The following is a 21362-nucleotide window of genomic DNA, read 5'->3' as shown; positions in this document are numbered from 1 at the left end:
AAGGGGCTCCCCCCTTCTGTATATGTATACTATAGAGGGGAATGACCTTGGCTCTTGTATAGGTAGGTGGGAGGAAGAGAGAGATTAATTTGGCCTGATTTCTTGGGCTCTAAACATAATTTTGTGAAGGTGTATCTGTGTTCTCCCAACATGAAATGTAATCTCTCGCGTGGTACCATCGGAGAGAGGAGAGGAGAGAAGAGGACCTAGTGGAGCATGGCACTTTATAAGCCAAATTGATTGTATTGCTGCGGAATGAATTATGTGCTGGTTTGGGAACATTTTCAGGTCATCGTAATGATGGGGCTAGAGCGGGCTGGCACTTAGGCTGAGGGAGCCATTTCTGTAAAGGGATGCAACAGGGTTTGGGGGGAGGGGAGGAGAGGAAGAAGAAGAGAAGGCAGTGAAGGGAAAAGAAAAAAAAAAAGGAAAGCCATTTATTTCAGCGGGCTTTGTCTTGGATCTGGGCAGGGTCCCGAGCTGGTGATTTCAAAAATGAGGGAAAAGCGCAACATGCTTCCTTATTCTAATTAGTAGGGGAGGAAAGGGTGAGTCATGTTACACTAGCTAGTATCTTCCTTCCCTCTCTATAACGGCTAAATTGTAGCTTTAAAAGGAAGTGACATGGGGTGGGGAGAGACGTCAGCTGAGGACCACTTTTTTTTTTTTCTTAAGGGTCCACCCTATGGGTGGAGTCTAGCTTTCTTCCCAGTGTTGGCTGACTTAGAGCTCATGTAAACTAGTGGCAATTTCTGAGCCCTCACTCAGGCTTTTCCTCCCTTTCAGTTTCTGATTCCCAAGTCCTCATGTCAAGGTCTTCCAGACACGAGGTATGTGCAACTGAAAACTTTGGATTTGTGGGAGGTAATAGTGGCTTTCTTTTTTCTTTTGTTATCTCTTTTCCCCCTACTACCTCCCCCCCCCCCCCCCAATCCCCTTTGGCTTGATTCCTCCAGAAAAGCTCTGAATGGATTGTGGTGAAGAAGAGAGGAGAGAAGAGAGTCAGAGGACGGGAGTAGGAGACTGTAAGGACGCTATTGATAACGTGGGCTGCTTGCCTACAGAGGCACAGGGAGGTTTCCTGGTTCAAAACCAGAATTTGTGTCTCAATGTTCGGGTGGGGTTCTTTCTGGGTGCTGTGATTTCTTTGGGGGGGGGGGTCATGGTTGCTCAATTTTTTTTTCTTTTGCCTGGCTTTAAAATCCTTTCCCCCTTGCAACAGATGAAACTGACGAGAATGTTCCTATTACATGTTGGTCTCTTTTGTGTCATGCAACATGTTCTTGGTCTGTGGTGTTCCTATGGTAACCACAAAAATACTATGCAAAATGGGGCTCTGGTATCAATTGGGGTGTGTATGTTTCTTTTGCAGTTTGTTGTTATTGTGTGTGCATGTGCATGTGGATGTGCGCGCGTGTGTTACAACGCTGTTTGTGAGAGATCCTCCAGGGCTCTGGCTGCTACCCCTCCTCACTTTTCATTTTGGTTTTTCCCAGTCACAATGGGGCTGGGGGAGGGGAGTTGTCAAGGAAACGGACATTTATGATTTACCTTTTTATTTACTTAAAAAGAGTTCTGTAGCTCCAGTTCTGTAGCCCTACTAGTAATTAAAAAGAAAACACCCGTATTTCTACAAGCACCTTTAGTCCCTTTTAAGTGACTGACATTTCTCGAGATTTCCTATAAATGCACTATTTTAAAGCAAGGGAAAAGGATGTTATTGGTGAGAGGTGAGCTGCTTGTCCTGAAGTTTTGAAGGGGGGCCGGTATGTGACAATATAGTACTTGAAAACGCGTACACTGCCAGCTCAGACATCTATTTGGCCTAAGACGCCAGTACTTAAAACGTCTAACTATGTAGGTAACAGGTGAGGCATTTTCTGGGTCCTCAACTTAGAAGAACACAAGTTCAACAAGTGGGAGTGGGTAACAACAGTGTGCATTAAGTGACTGCCCAACACTAATCACAACTTCCCCGGTTTTACATCTGTACTGTTGAATGTTCAACTCGGCTCACTAATACTAGGCTGCTGGATCCTCTTTCCCCAAACTGGGGCTTGGTTTAACTCTGAACCAGCACCCGACTGAATAAATCATTTTTTTCCCCATGTGAATTCAAAGGGGTAGGAGGATTGAGTAAAAGGGTCAGAGGAGCTTAATAAATCTAAAACTACTGTAATGGTTCCTTTCAGATATAAGAATTTGATTTTTTTTATATGATGTAAATCAAAATAAACCATAATCCCCCAAGAATAAGCAAAGCTAAATTTACTTATCTGAATGACCCACCTATCAAAAGAGGTTATTCTTAACAATGCCACCTTCTCTTGCACATAGAAACCAGGCTGCCTGTGAGATGATGATGATGTTGCATAATATAGGATGGAGGAAGAAAAGTTGTAACAAGAAGGAAGATAGCTGTAAATTCTTTTGGACTAGTTACCACTTGACTTGAACTAAAACTGCCATATCCTAGCCCAGAGAATACAATTATAAGATGGATTTCTTTTTATTTGCATTCTGATCTGACCTCTGGAAACCAGGATCTGGAAATCCTCTTTTTTTCTTCTTTAGTTTTGTTTCTGCCTTTTGGTAGAATTTTGTAAAGGTCATTTAGTCCTCCCTTAATTTTCCCATAAGTGAAGTGAAGGCTAATATTTCACTGCAATTTCTCAAGATACATTTAGGTGTGGCAGTAGGGAAGGTGAGGTGGTTTTATTTTTAGAGGTTTTTGGTCTTTGAGATCCTTATCTTACTGCTGGTATCTGCATTTTTTAAAGTTGTGCTTTGTCACAGGGCAGCAGTCTTTGTAGTATTTAGAACGTTAAATCCCTGAAATTGGAAATTTTACAACTGAAATTCCAACTGCCACTTAATGGTACTTTGGTTGGGAAGAGTATTCGAAGGTTATGTAAACCCAGAAATCTGTGATATTAATAACTGAATGGCATTTATCTTGGAAAAGCACACATTAGTACATGTGGGGAAATAATTGGAATGTTGATGTTCAATATGAGCAAGGAATCCTGGAAAGCAAAAAGACTGAGAGACAATAACTACTGTCAATAATGGGCTACATACAAGAATGTAAATCTCCTATGAAGCTCCTCCAAGAAAAAGCCTAATAGTATTTTCAAATTAAATCACAAACACATTGCCTTTCTACTGGCTGTAATGTGGCCACTCTTGGAACACAATTTTCAATCCTAGTTCTTAACTACCATAAACATTCACTGGACAGAGTTCAAGAAAGAGGAGTAGCTGGAGTGATTAAAGGGACAAAAACATTGCCAAAAATCACTATGGCACAACTTGGGTACTGGATTAAGGTTAAAGAATAGCAGCTGTTTCCTTGGTAATCTTGATGAGGAACTTCCCCCAGAAGCCTCATCAGAAGGGCTAATAATATGCAGGTGATTCTATCCAAGAGATGCCTTCATTTTGATAATCAACATTTATTTAGTATGTACTGTCTGCAGAGTACAGCCTGGAAAGTGCTAGGTTGTGAAGAAATGAGCTTAAAATATAATGAACCTGAGTATAAATACAGACTTAGAAAAGGACAACTGTAGAGAGGTACCAACAGGCACAGCATAAAGAAGGGAATGAGAAAGGTGGAAATGGATAATGGGAAATCATCATGAGTACTTCAGGTTTTCATGTGCTAGAAGGAAGGCAAAGGAGTATCTTCAATATCTTTAGGGTTACTCTGAGGTTTGAGCATGAATATGGACTGACAAAGAGACAATTGATAGCTTGCAACTAGTTGTAGTTCTGCCTTTATCCAGAAACATACATATAATAATTATGATAAAAAAATCACTGAATTGTAAGCCCCTTGAGGGCAGACTGGCTTTTGTTCTCATTTTGTAACCCCAGCACAGAATGTAATAGTCATTTAGTGAATGTTAGTTAATTAATTGATGATAGAGTAAATTGTCATTTGTAAAACCCCTTCCTCATAGAAGCAGCATAATAAAGTAGTAGAATGAGCATATTCTCTAGAGACAAAGGACCCATGTTTAAATCTCACTTTTGATGATTATTGCCCCTATTATCTTGGAGAAGTCACTTAGATTTTCTAGGACCTCAGTTTCCTTACCCTTAACATATAGAAACTGGACTAGATGAACTCTGGGGCCCATTCCAGCTCTAAATTTATGACCCTCTAATCATATAAGATTCAGTGGTTCACAGGTAGCTTTATTAGCCTTAGTAATTTAAAATATTTTTTATTTAAAAACCCTTACTTTTTAGTCTTATAATTGATACTAACTATTGGTTTCAGAGTAGAGGAGTGGTAATGCTAGAGAATTGGGTAAAGCTAGTGACTTGCCCAGGGTCACACAGCTAGGACATGTCTAAGGCAAAATTTGAACCCAGAACCTTTAATCTAGAGGCCTGATTCTCTATCCACTAAGCCACATAACTGCTTCTTATTACCCTTTTATTTTTAAATACCAGTAGAGGAAACTGAGATGCAAAATGTTGAAAGATATGTTCAAGGTCACATAGCTAGCTGGAAAGCCAGGACTTAGATTCTGATTTTTTTTCCCTTTTTTCTGATTCTGAGGTCAAATGTCTTGTTGATAAACCTTAGTGCCACAACAGGGTTGCTGAGCATCTTTCCTGATATTCTTGGTATTGTGGAGTATGTATTATAAATGTTACTATGTATGGCATATATTAGAGTTTAATAATGGCTTTATACCTTAAAGAATTGATGCCACTTACGACATCATGTCACAAATGGTCATGTATGACCTAGTGCTCTTTAAAAGCTACCTCTTCGATGAGCTACATTGACTTTATGATGAAAGAATTTAGCATTGAGCTCCATCTATGCTGAAGAGGGGTAGAGAAATAAATAAGACAGTATGGAGACAGATGAGACAGTATAAAGAAAAATGGTAACAGAAAAAGACAGCACATTAATGATACAACTGTTTGAGAGATAAAGTGAATAGTAACAAATGAACCAGGGCAGCTACATGGCACAGTGCAATGATCACTGGACCTAGAATCAGGAAGACCAGAGTTGAAATCTGACCTCAGACACAAGGTGTGACACTGGGCAAGACACTTAACCCTGTGTGCCTCAGTTTCCTTATTTACAAAATAAGCTGGAGAAGGAAATGGTAAACCAATCCAGTATCTGCCAAGAAAACCATAAGTGAGTTGAAAATGACTGAATAACAACAACTTAATTCTCATACAATGAACTAACCTTTGGGTTAGTTTGGTTTTATTAAAAAGTTTGCTTTCTCTTATATTTACATTACCTCATTTTCCAGTATATCCCCACACTCTCTCCTAGAGAGCTATTAATTACAACAAGAATAAAAAAAGAGAAAAAGAGTTCAAGAAACTTAAACTCTTGCTTGGGAAAAGTCTGAGATGTTAACATTGTTTCATACCCATAATCTCCCACCTCTGCAAAGGATGGTGGGGTTGAAGAAGAGGAGGAGGTTCTTTCTTATTATATCTATCTCTTCTTCAGGGCTAAGCTTGATTATAATTTCTAACTGGAGTTAAATGAAAGTAAGGATGGGAAGATATTCAAAGGTTATATAAACCTAGAAGTAGGTGACACTAATAATAATGGCATTTATCTTGGAAAAGTGCAGGTTAGTACACGGTTTTGTTGTTCTGGCCATTGATGTCAATCAGTGTTCATAATGTTTTCCTGGTTCTACCTTAATTCATTTCACTCCTTCTATTAGTTCATTATTTTTTGAGCTGAGGGTGAAGTGAAAGGCAGAGGAGATTATAGAAACTGGATATGTGTGAGAGGACCTGTCCTTTCCTATTTCATATTCACTCCCATTGTACTCCCCCTTCCCTCTTCTCCCTCTTGGCTTTTAAGCTCTACTTTAATCTTCAGAGGAAGACTAGATCTTTTGCCTTCCTAAAAGGTAGTTGTGCCTCTAAGTCAAACTTGGGAGCACATCGTGGAAGCCTGATACCAATCTATCAATGTGAATGTGTGCTCTCATTCTGTTTTCTAGTAGTGGAATGACTGATGAGGGGACTGGGGGAAAAGTTCAGTCCAGAGGAGAGACTGATCATAGAAATATTTCAAAAGTACTTTGATATGGGGCAGCCAAGTGGTTCAGTGGATTGAGAGCCAGGATCAGAGACAGGAGGTTCTAGGTTCAAATCTGGCCTTGGACACTTCCTAACTGTGTCTTGGGTAAATCACTTAATCTCAATTGCTTAGCCCTTACTGCTTTCTGCCTTGGAATCAATATTTAATATTGAAACTAAGACAGAAGGTAAGCGCTTAAAAAAAAAGTACTGTATTAGGTGCATCAAATTGATCCCTGATATTCTAGAGTTTGACAAAGAAGCTGAATTTGTCAATGGAAGCACTCTTCATATCAACTATTATGGATTCTTCTGGGATTTTCAAGGCTGATGTGACTGAAGTCCAAGACTAATGTCTATGTTATGTTAACTTTGTTGATTTTAATAACCTGTCTTTCTGGAGTGCAAAGGCAGATTATCATCTGAAACACCATGTCAACCTTAAAAAACTCAGAACCATTAAAGTAGTTGGGAAGAACAAGTCTTTAATCAGGATGAGAGAGACCATGCTCAAGATTTGGCCCTAAGTACTACACAGAGCCAAAGCTCTGGGACTCGGGGAACACCATCTGAGGGAAAACACACCGCCAAAGATTTTCCCGTGAGCTGAAGAACCTGGAGATCTTGTATACCTTGTGGGGAATATAGGACTGGAAAGTTCAATTGATTAGCTTATAATAGACAATAGGGAAGGAGCAATCCAGCCAGGGAGACTGATGCTTTACAATGTGAACAAGGAAAGGATGATTCTAGCTGAGGGCTGGAGTATCTGGGAGAGGTCTCTGATACATGGGAGAAACTTCTAAGACAAAAGGGTATTTAAGATCTGATTATATCTACTAAATCCATCTAAGCTGAGATCATTGGGTACTTTAAGGCTTATTGACCAGAGGCAAACTTGGGGGGTTCCATATACAAAGTTGACAACTGTGAAAATGCTGAGGCTGAGTATATCTGGTGTTAGCCAAATTTTAAGATAAAGATGAGAAACACATTGATCTCATAAAAAGTAGTTGGTTTCTTTCCAAACACCATCTGCTCCCTTGTGTGTGCTTTTCAACTCTCTGTGGATGAAAGTTAGTCTAGGCTGATGGAATTCCTGAGAACTATCTACTTAAATCAAGTGAATTTCTTCTCAAGATTTTATGTTGAGCAAACAAAATCAATTCTCAGAAAAATTGTTATCTTGTTTATAGGCTTTTTAAATCCTTTTTGTCTTTTCCTTCTTCCTCCATAGTCTTTTTTCTGTTCATTGAAACAGAAGCTAGAAGGCAAAATTGAAATTACTTATTTTGATTGTTAACTCTTCTAGAAAGGTTTAGTGTAATGTTTATGCATTTGAACATATGTACATGTATGTATACATACATGTATGAATGTGTTGATATGTCACATGTAGATATTGATGCATGTAAATGGAAGCCGGGTGATCATCCAAGTCAAAATAGAAGAGGGGGCAGACAGATTTTTATCCTTAAACTGGAAGTGGGAAAGAAATGATTTGGAGACAGACCTAAAGAAGGTAGAAAGAAGGGGGGGGGGAGTGAAAATCTTGAGTTGAACTAAAGCCAGTTGGGCAGTTGGCTGAGCTTAGAGAAAGTTTAGTGGAAGAAATTCTGAGTTTTGGAACCAGGAGCAGCCAGGCTTCTTCAGCTTCCTGAAGGAGAGGTTCTGGTTGGAATCTCAAGGTTGTACTTGGATAATTGTGGCATATTCATTTTTGTATCCTTTCCTCTCATCCTACACAGAACCAGAGCACTTTGTACTTAGAACTTAATGAATAAAGAATGAATAGGCAGAAAGGACCTTGTTTTTCCAAGTATTTGTGGCTGAAATAGAGATCCTAATTGGCCTCTGGAATGGGAGACAGGGAGGTAACAATGATAACAATATTCAAGTAGCACTTCAAGGTTTGTAAAATTCTTGTGCATTATCTAACTTGGTTCTCATAATAACTCTGTGGGATAGGTGGTACAGATAGTATTTCTCTTTTTAAAAAAAATATTTTTTTACAGAAAACATACTGAGGCACAGAGAAATGATCAGACAACTTAATATCTGGCCACAAACCCAAGTCTTTTGACTAAATTCAGAGTAGTTTTCATAGTACCATGTTGCCTCCTTGAGAAGAGAAGCCAGACTTTGAAGTATTGTGGACTTGGACTCTGTTTATTGGTGATATAATCATGAAACTACCAACCTGTATATAATATTTGCTATTCCTCATGTTATGGGGCAGTTCCTTTTTTGTGATAATTTGGGTGACTTGCTTTTTACAACTCCAGTGGCTTCCTATTGCTTCTAGAATAAAATATAAGCTTCTTTTCTTTAGCTTTTAAAGCCTTACCCAACATGCCTCCAACCTGTCCTTCTAGCCTCACTAGATATTACTTGCTATCTGCCCAAATTTGCCTTTTTTCGATCCCTAACCATCTTATCTGACTGACTTTACCTTGGATTTCCCACCAATAGTGGAAGCACTCCTTTCCCTCTGCCTCAGAGTACCTCTCTTCCTTTAAGAGGCAACTCAGATACATACCATCTTCCACATCAAATCTTTCCTGATCTGTCCTGATGTTAGCATTCTCTCTTCTAAACAAGGTTAAAAAATTACCTTGTAATTAACTCTTTCACACTCTCCTTTCCCCACTCCTCTCTTTACCCTACTCCTTTGACCCTCCCTCTCCCACTCCTACTCCCACTCTTTTTCTCTCTCCCTACTCTTCATGTAAAACTCTAACTTTTCTTCCTCTTTTCCCCTCCTAACATTTCTTTTATCTTCTTTCTTTCTTCTACCTCTCTCCTTTCTCTTTCCTTTCCTTCTTCCCTCCCCTCCTCTGTATATGTATTAACTCTATGTATGCTACATATATATTATATGTTCTTATCTCCTCTATTTGAATATAAGCTAATGGTGACAATTGTTTCATTCTCTGTACAGTACTCATATCCCTAGAACCAAACACGCCCTGGAAACATAGTAGGCATTTAATAAACACTTGATAGTCATTGTTTGAAAGGTACTGAAGAGTGGGCAGGACAGGAGCTGCCTTGCCAAAGTCAAAGCTTAAAGAATAAAAACTTAACCAAAAAAAAAAAAAACCCTCTCACAGATAGCAAGGGCAAGCAGCAAAGTAACTCAATGAAACATTTCTTCAGCCTTGGAGATTTTTTTTTTAAGAATTCCTGTGGCCAACAAGTGAATGGCCTCTGCTCATGACCAGCCTGGTTGTGAGGCTCTTAATTTGCAAGGCTGGACTTTGGACAACAAATTTTGGAAGTGTGTCACTGAGCCTGTGCTTAGAGCTTTTCCAGTTGAGTAGGACCAGCTGGTTTGACTCTGATAACACGCTTGGCCTTTGAGACCCCAGCCAGGGTCACCTGTGTGCCATGAGTGCGTATCTCAGTAGACTATGAGAGGAAGAAATGCCCCTCTGAGCTCCTTGTGGGAAGCTATGTATCCTTTTGCTACAATTAACACAATATTTGTTATCTCTCAGATTGCTCTTTTAATTGTTTATTAGTTGAGGGGTATCTGGGTGAACATCAGAGGACTATAGCTAGAAACCATGACTGAGTGATAAATTCTGGAATTTTCCACATCATCCCAATCACAAATGTATTGACCAAGGTCACTTGGCTTGTGACCTACCTCCCCATAACCTTTAAATTCCTCAATGGAGCTATAGAAGCAGTATTTACCATGTGCCTGAAGGAGGGAAAGGGTTAACATAGTGGTCTTCAAAATGGGTCTGGGAACTTCTGGGAGACCCTGAGACCCATTTTGGGGTCTGTAAGATCAAAACTAGTTCATAATAAAGCTATTATTTACTTATTAAAATACTCTTCCATTTTCCCACTATATATATTTGTGTGAAGCCAGATTTTCTTCTTTTACTTCAGTCAAAACCACCTAACTCAGTACATTGAATATAGAAGCAGATATGAGAAAATAGCCACCTTCTATTAAGGCAGTCATTTAAAGAATTTGCAAAAATATGCAAAACAATTTCACTCTTCTCATTGATTTTTTAGGAAAATAAAGTGATTTTTCATAAAATTATTATATTAATATGATGATTTTTAAATTTTTAACTTGGAACAATATTTTTAAAAATTATCTTTTATAATTTATATTATGGAAAATGTTGATAGGTATAAAACCCACATATGCAAAATCTCTTTGGGGGTCCTCAGTAGTTTATTTTATTCTTTAAACCCTCACCTTTTCCCTTAGAATCAGAACTGTATATTGGTTTCAAGGCAGAAGAGTAGTAAGGACTAGGCAATAGGGGTTAAGTGACTTGCCCAGGCTCACACATCTAAGAAGTGTCTGAGGTCAGAGTTGAACCTAGGACTTCCCATCTCTAGGCCTGGCTCCCAATCCACTGAGCCACCAAGCCACCCCCTCCTCAGTAGTTTTTAAGAGTATAAAAAGGTTCTGAGATCAGAATGTAAGGAACAACTTGATAGAGTATCATCACCCTTCCCTGCTATTCTACTATTTATCTTACAATCTTCAGATAAGCCTTGGTCTAAAGGTCGCATCTCTACTTAATTTGTTACCCTCTGCCCCCAACACCTGAATAGTTATATACTGCTCACCTTAATTCCCATCCAGGTATACCCCTGTAGGGTTGCACCGTAACAGAATCTAGGAATAATGTGAATGGAAATTATAAAGAGAAAGATTTAAAAGTTGTGGAGAGGAAGGAGGAAAACTTGTTAACCATTAGGGCTTTTCAAAAGTGGTAAAGGGCTGTTTTGAAACCTCTGAGACTATATAATCACTTATGAAGAATATGCTACAAGGGATTTTTGCCCAGGTTTGGACTAGAGTCTTTTCTAACTCTTGAGATTCTGTGATATCCAACATTTATTGCCTCATGTCTCAATCTCCACCTACTTTTTCTCAATAGGAAAATTTTTTATGTATCAATAGCATCTAAAAATTATAGTTCCCTTACACCGAAGATAATTATGCAGTACAGCTCTCAGTTCCATTAAATAGGCATTAAGAGCCTGTTATGTATGTGGCTAATGCTAAAGATGAAGCAATGCTTATCTTTATTTTCTATGAGTTTAGCATGTATTTAAAAATCAGAGGGTTGTTGTGCAAAGTTTTCTCTGTGGTTGTATTTATCAGAGAAATGATCTAGGGTGTGTCAGGCTCTGATGCAGTATTTTGTTCTCCTTATTCAAATAATTGCAAGTCAAATTAATAATTATCAACTGAATAAACTATAATTTTAAGACAGATACTTTTGATAAGCAAACTGAATTTATTTTTTTCTTGTCTTATAATTTGTTTTAAAATTAAAATAGTTTTAGATCTATAATGGAAAATATAGGTACTGCATATATTTTAACTTCCTCCTTCCCACTCTTCCTTAGGATATGATAGAATATTATAATGATACAGAGGAAGTTTATATTCATAGATACCAGTACTAGGAACTTTATAATGAATCAATGATGATGATGATATCATTATGGTTAACACTTAAGGTTTATAATGTGCTGTGTATATTATCCCATTTGATCCTTTGTACCAGTCCTCATTGAATCACGTGAAAATCAGTCTCAAACTGAAGCTTAGAATATGAGCTCCTTAAGGTTGAAACTCTTGTCTTTGTATACCCAGAGTACCTGTGGACTCTTAATTTGTAGCTTTTTTATTGGTCGATTCAAGGATTTATTTAATTAAATCACCCAAAGTTGGGATTATGAATGTGATTGAAAATTCTTCTGCCTTTGTAGGAAAATAATTGCTACAAATTTGATGTTAATTTGAAGTGTTAGAGTATTAAATCCATAAAATATTTAAAACTGCTTAAGGATTAAAAAATTCAAATTATATTCATTGAGAGAAGTTGTGTTCTTGCTAATGCTTTCCACTCAGGGCAGGATTAATAACAAAGTAGGAAAAGGCTTTCAGAGTTGTCAGAGAAGCTGCCTACACTAAATATACAGGTTCCCTAGGAAAATGATTGAATCTCCTTTTCTGTGTATGGATGGTCTAGGTAGCTTTTCAATCATTCTTCTAGTCCTGTGAGTTTATGAAGAACCACTTGAAAATATTGATGATGAACTTTACTTTGAAGGGGAACCCTTTTTTGGGGGTGAAAACTCTCTGGAATAAAAGATGCTTTTGAGGTCCTTTCTATCTGCCTCCAAACATACTTTTCTCCCATGTACTCCATTATCTCCTTTCTTTGTATAATAAGGAAACATAAGGTCAACATCAAAATAGCACTTAGCATGGGGAGTAAATAGGTAGTCTGGAAGATGGGTAGGTTTTTGTCCTATTTGCTTATCTCATTCCTTAATCCCCAGTTGTACTGTTGACAGTTTTTTAGAATCTAATATTCAGATTTTGGTTCTAAACCTCTCTCCTTCCTATGCTTGCATTGGAACCAATCTATTTTCTGTCTTTCTCTATTCTTAGGTCAGTGATTTCTCAGCTCTGCCTGATTTCTTCATCTGCTCTAGTTAATATCTGTCATCAAACCTTGTCTCCCAGTAGCTCCCCTCTTGTCAGCTTCTTTACACCCTCTTAAGCTCTTCTTGCTTTGGTTTTTACCTGAAAGTAGTACAAAATAGGAAACCAATGTAGTCTACACACATGGGATTTTTGCAACAGCAAATTCATCGTCACTCTGGAACAGCACCGGTGACCCTTTTAGAGATTACAAGCCTGATCAGACTGCACCTTCAAGCTGCTTGTGAAACCCCCAAACCCCATTACCTCAGACAGTGGTGGGAGGAAGTGTTCGCACATTGGGCTGCTGGGAAGCCCAAAAGGAAGGGGCATGTCAAAAGGGCATGCCTTCAATTGTGAGGAGGGGGAACGGAGAAGCCCCCTCCTGCACAACAGGGCATGTGCATCACACTTTTGCCAGCATGCCTCTGGAAGCTTCCTAATAGATCATGCCACTTAGACCTAGAAAGATCCAAACCTCTTGTAGGCTGAAGAATAGCTTCCCTGAAATCTTCTGAGGGTGGACGCTCAGCTTGAAAAGACTGACCAGGAATGGGAGGAGAGAAGAGATCCTATGAAATTCAACTACTACTCCTAGTGCAACCTCTCTCCAAAGTATTGAGTTAAGAGCACTGGACTGGAAGTCAGGAAAACCTGTTTGAATTCCAGCTTGCACCCTTACTAACTCTGTAACCATGGGTTGAGACTTAATGTTTCTCAGTCTCAGCTTCCTCTTTCATAAAATAAGGGAAATAGCACCTGCCTTCCAGGGTTGTTGTGAGAATTAAATGAGATAATTTGCATTGCTTTGTAAACCTTAAATTCCTAGCTAAAATTATACTTATACTTTCATCAGTTAATATTCTGAATTCTTCATATTAGTTGTTTCTTACAGTGGAATAGAGCAGCTGGGTGGAGCAGTGTAGAGAGGACTTGATTTGGAATTAGGATGACTTATCTTCCTGAGTTCAAATCCAGCCTCCATCACTTACTTGGTGTGTAGACCTGGGGCAAGTAATTTAATCTTGTTTATATCAGTTTCCTCATCTAGAAAATGAATTGAAGAATGAAATGACAAACCATACTAGTATCTCTGCCAAGAAAACTCCAAATAGAGTCATAAAAGAATTGGGCATAACTGAAAAAACAGTGGAATGATATTCCGTTATATTCTTGTATGATTGATACTGCTTTTTTTCCATTTCATTTCTGCTATAGAGAATGAAGTGAAGCTGCTCTTGATGACTGTCTCCTTAAGTTGTAGAGAGAAGTGTTATGATCTGTATCCATGGAGAAAGGAACCACATTTGAAGTAAATAACCATTAACCAAACTAATGCCCAAACAGGATAAGAAACTCTATTCCACAAATTTTCCACAGTTAAATAGATGCTGGTTTCACATGTCATCTTTAGGAATTTCAAGAACTGCAGTGTTGGTCTAATGATACCCTTCCCGTCCCAATTTTTCCTGCATTGGGTATTTTTCTAAGATCACAATAACATCTGTGGCATTCTCTGTTGCTGATTTTTTAAAATCTGTATTTCTTCGATATCTGCCCCAGTTTTAAAAACAATTTTTCTTTTAAACCCTTACCTTCCATATTAGAATAAATACTGTGTATTGGTTCTAAGGCAGAAGAAGTATAAGGACTAGGATTAAGTGACTTTCCCAGGGTCACACAGCTAATGTTAAAAGGAAAGGTGAAGAACCCCTGGGGTGATGGTTTAAAGGTTGGTCAGAATGTGTTGATGATCTAACCTCCCAAGTGTATTAACTTCCTGTCTGGACAGAGAGCTGAAGGCTGCCCTCTGCCCTTGATCTATTACAATGAAGACACAGGTAAAGCAGACATCTATACCAGATCTGGGCACACCATTAGAGTGGAGAATGATGGGTGATTAGGAAAGTTTTGCAAGACCTAATCCTCCTGGGAGACCCTCAGGTAAAACCCCTTGCTGGAGGAAGATCAATGAAGTCTGAACCAGGACTTTGCTAATTTACCTGGTTCTGATAGAGATTTTCCTCCTGGTCTAAACCTCCGCCCACCAACCTTGTTATCTCTGCTTTAAAGATCTGACTGCTACTGAAAAAGCAAACACTATTTATTGGGATAGGATAACCATATGATGGGGTTGGGGAAGAGATCAAACAGGAGTTCCCTAAGCTAAAACACAGATTGATGATGGGTCCTTTCGGCTTAGGCTGACAGCCAAAAGGACCAGCCTGGAAACTTTCTCTGTCTTCTTCTTCTACTATGCTGGCTATCTTAATCTAATGTTAAAGAAACAATGAATGTCTTTAAGTATAGCTGACACAGAGGGAGATGTTTCTGTCTTTAGGACTGACTCAGCCTGCCCTCCGGGGTACACCCTTTCAGGCAGCTGAATGCTCAGTCAGTCCACACAGGTCCTGAGATGGCAAAGAAGCATGATCAATTCACAGTCAATGTGGGCATCATATATGATTGGGAAATCCTCAGGAAAATGGTGGGTTTCAAATCCTGAGATAGGAAAGGGGGAGCTGCTTTCAGTCCAAGGTTCAGAACTGAACTCTCAGGCATTGGTTATTTTCCCAGCAGTTTCTGCCTCCAACATTCCAACTGCCCTGTCTGTCACTTGCTTCTCCATCATTCCATTTCAACTCTGTGTAGAATCTTCCCTATCATTAAGAAGTGTCTGGGATCAGATTTGAATCTGGTACCTTCCATCTCTGGCCCTGGCTCTCAATACACTGAGCCACCTAGCTACCCCCTGCCCCAGTTTTGAAGAAGAAACATAGACGATACATATACTTTCATATACTCTTACGCATATGTTTCTTCTAGTTCCTCTTCTTCCTCCCTCTCCTTTCTCTAGAATGCCACTATCAGCAACAGATCTAAAGAGGACCTTACTATTTTTTAAATGACCATATCACCACAGCAGCCTACTTGAGTATTTCTAAGTGTTCAAGAAAATGCCTGAAAATAATGTATCCCTTTTCTATAGAAATGAAAATAACTCTTGAAATCTTCCTGTAGACTCTGATATGAATCTTAGTTGTTGTTTTTTTAAACCCTTACTTTCTGTCTTAAAATCAATACTAATTACATATCAGCTTTAAGTTACAAGAGCAGTAAAGGTTCAGTAATTGGGATTAAGTAACTTGCCCAGGGTCATACAGCTAGATAGTGTCTGTGGCCACAGTTGAACCCAGAATCTCCTATCTTTAGGCCTGGTGCTCTATCTACTGAGCCACTAACTGCCTCTGTGAATGTCTTAGTAAAATTGGTCTTGGATGGTCTGCTGTTTACCTACATTTTGTGATCACTAGAATTAAATTATTGCTACTCTACAGAATTCTATACATGTTGGCTTCTACAGTCTCATATATATGTATGTATATATGTATGTATACCTACTGCTTTAATACTTGTCTAATCAGGCACTTTTTACTTTCAAACTACAAAATTTTGGAATAAAAGTTTATTTTTATAGAGAATTTTTGGAGTTTTTTGGTTTATTTTTTAGTAGATTTCAAGTAACAGAACAGAAGTCACATATTATAATTGAAGAAGCCTAAGATTTAGTTAGAGGCCTTTGATTCTGTCTTAGATCTGCCATTTGTAACTCATGTATTGTGGAACAAATCACTTCCCCGCTTTGAGCCCAAGTTCTATATCTATAAAATGAGAGAGTTGGAAGAGAGATTGTCTCTGAGGTGTGATTCAGTGCTAAACCTCTGATCCTATGTTCCTTAAATTTTAGAAGTAAACTTCGAGGTTTATTTGTGTGACAATTTTGTCTGAAAATACTTGAGTCCTCTGACAGCTCTCAGATTTTTTTGTCCTTACCCCCACCTCTCCCTTTTTTTTTAGCCACCTAGTTGCCCTTATCATTATTTTCTAATTTAATATTTTCACTAAATCTGTAGATTTGTTGGTAGGTACGTAGGCAGAACAGACTTTATCATGCATTCCCTAAGTGACTTATCTAAGGTCACACAGCTAGAAAGTGTTATATTTGAGGCTCAAATCCAGATCTTCTCGGATCAGATCTTAGCCTCTTTTGGATATGCCAATCTGTCTTACCCATTCACATTCTGAGGTGCTTTCAAGTTTTCTGAGCCTTGAATTGAACTTCACTAACATAGAAGTTGAGTAGTTATCCTCTGGGCTACAGGGTTTCTCATTTTTTACTATTAAAACAATATAAATGACATTTCACCCAAATTGTGGTGGTTTAATTTGCAATGAATATGTTTTTTTTCTGATTTCAACTGGGCCTTCCTTGTAAAAAAGACAGCCATTCTGTTCTTCCCTAATTTACTCACTGTCCTATTTTCTGCAAGGGTTATTTCCAAACTTCTCATCTCTCAAACCTCCCATGGAACCCCACCATCCCAATTTCTTTGCCAATGACTTTGCCATGTGCTTTATAAAAAATAAACAAAAAAATCACCAAGAATTCCCTCTCTTTCCTTCTTCTTCATCTCACACCACTTAGACATTTTCTGCCACTATCTCCTTCATTTAATTCTCTATTGAAGAGTTGACCTTTTTCCCCCAAAGCTTTCCCAAGTGACTATTTACAGTCACTTTTGAAATGGTCCCATCTTGGCTTCCTTAGCAGATTGTCCCAACTATCATCCCCACCCACTTTCTAATCTTTGATCTCTTTTTTATCTATTGACTTGTCCTCTGTTTCTACCAATATGTCTCTCTCATTCTTAAAAAATTTTCTCACTTAATTCTGTCATTCTTGTTGGCAATCAGCCACTATCTCTTCTCCCACATTTGAATAAACTTCTTGAGAGAGCCATCTGCATTCAAGGCCTCTACTTCCTCTCCTTAAACTCTTTTCTAGACCTTCAACACTCAGAATTCCAACCTAATCATTCAACTGGAGCCATCTTCCCCACAGTTACTAATGATGTTAATTGCCAAATCAAATGGAATTTTCTTAGTTCTCATCTTTCTTGACCTCCTTACAACATGAAATACTGTCAGTCATCTGTTCTTCCTGGATAGACTTAACCCTTTCCAGGTTCTATCTCTCCTACTAGTAATGTCCAGTTTCCTTTGTTGGAGCAGTCTTGAATAGCCTTCTAACACAAATCATCTATTTTTCAGATGAGGAAACTGAGGCTCAAAAGTTTAAAGTGTCTGGAAAATAGTAGATAATGTCAAGGAAAAAACAAATAAACGAATACTGTCTTTGCACTTTGGGTACAAATCTCCAGAAACACTTTTTTAAATTAATTCTTATTCTTTATCCAAGCATTTTGATTTTAGAGAGTTAGAGTTTAGAGTCCAAACTAGCTAATTCCCCCATACGGATATCAAAACAATTTGATGAAATATTTACAACAATATTGAACACAAAAAATATCATATTAAAAATAGGTTTGTGGGGCAGGGAGGTGGCTCACTGAATAGAGAGCCAGGCCTAGAGATTCTGGATTCAAATCTGGCCTCAGATACTGCCTAGCCATATGACCCTGTAGAAGTCACTTAATCCCAATGCCTACCCATTACCACTCTTCAACCTTAGAAACAATAGACAATATTGATTCTAAGATTGAAGATAAAGATTAAAAAAATAGTTTGGAGGTTAATATTCTACTTTAACAAATAGAACAACAGTCAATCAATAACTGCTTTTTCATCCTAGACCACTCTCTTCAATTGTTTTCCTTGAGTAATCAAAAGGTTCTTTGCCCTGTGCTCTATATCTTGATCTTTTCTGAACAGAAAAGAAAGCTTTGTCCCATCAATCTTAGTTCAAGGGATGAGGAGGGCAAAGTTTTATTTGTTCAGTGTTTGTTCTATACTCTTAAAACATTTCCCCAAGGAAGACTTTTTGTTCTTGCCCTTCTATGCTGCTTATTTAAAAAAATGTATATTTCTTCCCAATTACATGTAGACATAATTTTTAATAACCATTTCCTGACATTTTGCAATCCATATTCTATTCCTCTCTCCTCTCTTCCCCTTTCCAAGATGGCAAGTAATATGACACAGATTATCCATGTGTTATCATGTAATACATGTTTCCATGTGTGTCAAGTTGTAAAAGAAGACACATACTACTTATATAAGAAAAAAACTCATGAAGGAAATAAACTGAAAAATGGTTTGTTTCAATCTACATTTAGACTCCAAACACTCCAATTATGGCACTATATAGTCTCTTCTAAATGGTTTTAAAGAAGGAAAAGTCTAGAAATTAGAGAAATATTTAATATTTCTAGAGAAAGTGAAAAAGAGGCTTTTAATATTCTTCTCTAAAAAAAGAAAGTAAAAACTCTTCCCTGATATGTCTGAATCCATATTGATTCCAAAGCAGAAGAGTAGTAAGAGCTAATAAATGGGGTTCAGTGACTTGCCCAGGGTCATACAGCTAGGAAATATCTAAGACTAGAGATTTAAAACCAGGATCTCCTGCCTCTAGGCTTGGCTTTTTATCCACTGAGTCACCTTGCTGCCCCAATATGCGTCTATGGTACTTAACAAATTCTGTTGAATTGGACTGAATTTACTTGCCCAGAAGCACACAAATACTCACACTAAATGATCCAGTAACTCAAGTCTTCTACTTCCTGATCCCTGGTTTTTGTTGCTACAGACTGGTGAATGGATATGCCATAATATATTCTATTCTCAGAATAACAGCAGGACAGTCATGTAGTGGATCATGCTGAATTTGATGTCAGGAATACCTGAATTCAAATCTATCATTAGATAATATTAGCTTTGGGACCTTGGGCATGTCACTTAACCTGAAGCTGTTCCTAACAGTTCCCTAACATTCTTAAGTTTCAGAAAAAGTAATCTTCATTGATGAGGGAATTTATTCTGCTGAGTACGCTGTACCAATGAAATCCCAAGTCCTGACTTAAATAGTACAGATAATTTGACTGCCTTGGTGGGATTTATGAATAGATTTACCAGATGAAATCCAATATTCAGGACTCTGTACGTGGAAACTCCTGGAAGGAAAACTATGTATTCAGACCTCTGACCTCAGAACCGTAGGAAGAAAAATAATTACAAGAAGGAAATGAATCAGTCTTTTGTGCCTGAAAGATGGACATTGTGACATGGATTTTCCTTGACCCATTTCCCATTCCAGGGGAGAAGTCTAGTGTGTTATTTAGAAGAGAGCATCAGTGTCTGTAACACTAATCATTTGAATGGCAGACTATAGAGGATAATAACTATGGGGACAAGGATCTGGTATGTGTCAGACTGTCCTTGTGATCATCTGTTATGCTCATATCCTGTTTCCTTAAAATGAATCCTGGTAGGTATGCTACCATATATTCTACACAGGTAAAATCCCAGTTCAGTCCTGGGAAATCAGCAGCCCCAAACCCATTGATTGATTGCCTGAACTGGTTTCTGGAAAGATGAGAGAAGGTGATAAAACTTTTTCCCTTATCCTCAAGAAATATAAAGGTCATTCATTACTAAGAGGTACTAAGAGACAAGTGTCTCAGAGGTAGCTACTGACCAAAAAATAATCTACTTTTCAGGTAACATCTCTTTTGTTTCTAGTAATTATAATGGAAGTATTTAGTAATATATCTTCACATGGAAGTTTGGTACAGTACAAAGAGGCTTTGGATTCAGAGGATCTGTGTTCAAATTCTGTGCCTGACACAACCTTTTGCCCTTAAACTCCTTCAGTCTCATTATCTATAAATATATGAGGAGGCCAGGCTTCTGAAGTTCATTTCAGGTCCAGAGCCATGATTCTATGACTCAAAGGAACCAGTCACCCTGCAAGGAAAAAGTATCAAGGATCAGTCAGTAGCTAGGTACTAGCGGGGTCTTTCTTTCACAAAAAATACATACCATTTAGTATTATTGGGTGGCTAGGTCACCATCTTTATCCCTCTCTCACCAGAGATTCACAGTACAGACTAAGCATTAGAGGGAATGTACACTACTGGGCGTGTGTACTAAGCAGTATTTATATTGAATCAATCTGGGCGTGTGAAGGCACTTTGCATTATACAGTACTTAGATTAGCACAAGAGATTATGTTTTGTTAGTGATGCTTGGAGGGATTCATTCCCTTGACTCCTTTTTCCAAACATTGTGTTTTTCTCTCTATCACCGAATTGCCAATTTTCATTGAATGATACCCTTTTAGAGATGTTATGCCTAGTTTTAGAACTTATAGACACTATCTAGCAGATAAAAGTACAATGTCTAGCCTGAACCTTTTTTTTGATGAAAGAAACCTAAAAATGATAGTTTGAATTACTCAATTTTAGAAGAACCTGCATTTTATTTATATTCTAATCAAGGAAAGATCCTTGGTGACTCCTTTACTTCTTTCTTTTCTGACATGGAGAATAGTCTTCAGGAGGGGGTTGAATGTCAGTTCTGTCTCCACACTCTCTGGAATAGGCTGCTGCTTCTCTTATGGTTCTCAAGTACATTGAGGGTCATGGGGAAAGTTTCTTCTATTGCCATTGCCATTGCCCCAAGTCTCCACTATTTGCATCTCTTGTTTGCTGTGACCAATGACTGGCAGGTAGCATTTACACAGGAATATTAACTTTGGCGGTATAATGAGAACTAGCATCTCTGAGGCATACTCTTCACTACCACTGTGGTCTCTGGGGAGGAGGTTTGAAACCTAACTCATTTCCTACACAACATTGGGCCCACCCAATTCACAAGGAGTTGCATCAAGGCTTCCAGGCGAATGTTTTCACTTGGAAGGCTTGTTTGAGTATTTCCCAAAAAGATCATTTAGATCCTTAATCAGGAATATTTTAGGACATGCCTTTATTTTCTA

General features: G+C 38.2%; 1 protein-coding gene across 4 annotated transcripts in view; it reads left to right on the top strand.

The window, feature by feature from the left end:
- The first annotated feature begins 421 nt into the window (after nt 1–421).
- The window catches only part of AGPAT4 (1-acylglycerol-3-phosphate O-acyltransferase 4), a 181669-nt gene continuing 160728 nt past the window's right edge, over nt 422–21362 (top strand). The window contains exon 1 of one of the 4 annotated variants that reach the window (XM_007484865.3): nt 422–830. The gene's annotated coding sequence lies outside the window, so the exon portion shown is untranslated. Of the gene's footprint in view, nt 865–989; nt 1026–13791; nt 13881–21362 lie in introns of those variants that run through there. The other 3 variants (XM_001371495.4, XM_056814366.1, XM_056814365.1) reach the window with 3 other exon arrangements.

This window comes from Monodelphis domestica, chromosome 2 (assembly GCF_027887165.1).
Source record: "Monodelphis domestica isolate mMonDom1 chromosome 2, mMonDom1.pri, whole genome shotgun sequence".
Taxonomy (NCBI): Eukaryota; Metazoa; Chordata; class Mammalia; order Didelphimorphia; family Didelphidae; genus Monodelphis; species Monodelphis domestica.
This window is presented reverse-complemented; position numbering and strand designations above follow the sequence as displayed.